Here is a 1,710-nt window from a genome sequence, read left to right as displayed (position 1 = left end):
CTTTTTCCTCTCCCCACATGTGGTAATGGGTCAAATTAAGTAAGAATAGAATTGTTTCAGAAGTGTAATAGGATGTCTGAAAAGGTTGCTCTATCGCTAGCTCGCTCTCTGTCTCACGCACAAACTGAGCTGAGCCTTCATCCCGTCCACTGAATTTCACCACAGGAGGACTACAACACATTTGATTATATGAAAACATGATATATAAACGTGAAGTTCTCCCCACCCCCCTAGGAATTAGCTTCTGGACCTAGAAAATAATAATATAATCTTCTAAACACCTCTACACCCTCTCTAGCCTTGGAAATTTTCCCAAACCATCTTTACCCCCAAATTTTCACTTCCCAGACTTCTCAAAATCCACACTTCCTTAAATATTTGATCTTTTATGCAAATTATTAGCAGGCCTGTAACAGCTGTCCAACTTGCCTAAGACCTAATTAAAAGAGAAAGTGGTGTAAAACATATTATCTCTGCTTCGACTGAAGAAAGGAGCAAACAGCAGTTTAAAAAAATGTAAATTCCAAACCCTAAAAAGAGCCACAGATTTTTTGGAACGTATTGTTGGAAAAGATGTCGACTCTGAAAGAAAAGTCAGCAAAACACCCTTCCGAGAAGAAGCATTCTCACGTTTTTCTCCTCCCAGAATCCTGTAGAACTTGGTTTTCATAATCTCCAAGTTTGAGGAACCTGCTGATTCGCGAGCAGGGGGTGCCCTGAGCGTCGTGCTCCCCCAGCATCAGTAAGCCAACAAGCATCTCCGCGAAGAGTAGCTGCCAGCTACCTGAGCTTTAGGGATCGGAGATTTCTATCTCCTCTCAAAATGCAACTGGTTATTTACTTGTACACATTTTAAATCCGTAAATTCGGCCCAACTGAGGCGGAAACTTTGTGAGGTGTGTGTGTGTGTGTGTGTGTGTGTGCGCGCGCGCGCGCGTGTCTGTGTGTGTGCATGTGGTGTGCCCACACCTCTCTGCCAGTGGGTTTTAAGAGCACTCACAACTCATCCTGGGATTTTTCCCTGCCCCCTCCCTCCTTTTCCGGTTCTCAGTGAAAGCTTTCAGGTTTGGAATCAAAGACGTAAGCATGCATTGTATTTTCACCCTGCAGACTTAAATAGCATTAAAGAGATATCATCAGAGAAACCTAACTCTAATGACCAAATTGACTAAAATTTTATAATAAGTTTTTTTAAAGTATGCCTAAATTATATACCTTGCAAGAAAAATGTATACCCAGTTACGATATTATGTAATATATATGTTCCAAATAAATAGACCCTTTCAATATGAAAAAAAAAAAATCCACAAGATTTCAAAGACATAAAATAGCATAAAACACTGTACCGCAGAGGAGGAAGAAATGCATTTAAAGCACCCATGAAAATGGCGTGCAGTATAATTACCTCAAATTGCTGTTCGCTTGACACCCTGACACTAATTTTATTCAAGCCATTGGGAAAAAAATGTTTTAAAAGCACTCCTTTCTGAAAGCCGGAGCTAGTGGGGGCTGTGGGGTCGTTAAGGAAACGAAAGGGTGAAGTTTCAAGCACACGAAAAGAATTAAATAATCCATTTAAAATAAGCGTCTATGTAGATCGACAGCCTTTAATGCCCACATTTTTAACGCTTGCCCTGTACGTGGATTGATTTTTTTTTTCCTTTAGCATTCCCTCACCAGATGGATTTTTGCTACTGCAGATCAGCAGAG

The sequence above is a fragment of the Galeopterus variegatus genome, unplaced genomic scaffold, assembly GCF_000696425.1.
Source record: "Galeopterus variegatus unplaced genomic scaffold, G_variegatus-3.0.2 Scaffold1699, whole genome shotgun sequence".
Lineage (NCBI taxonomy): Eukaryota > Metazoa > Chordata > Mammalia > Dermoptera > Cynocephalidae > Galeopterus > Galeopterus variegatus.
The sequence above is the reverse complement of the archived record's forward strand: the minus strand, read 5'-3'. Positions refer to the sequence as shown.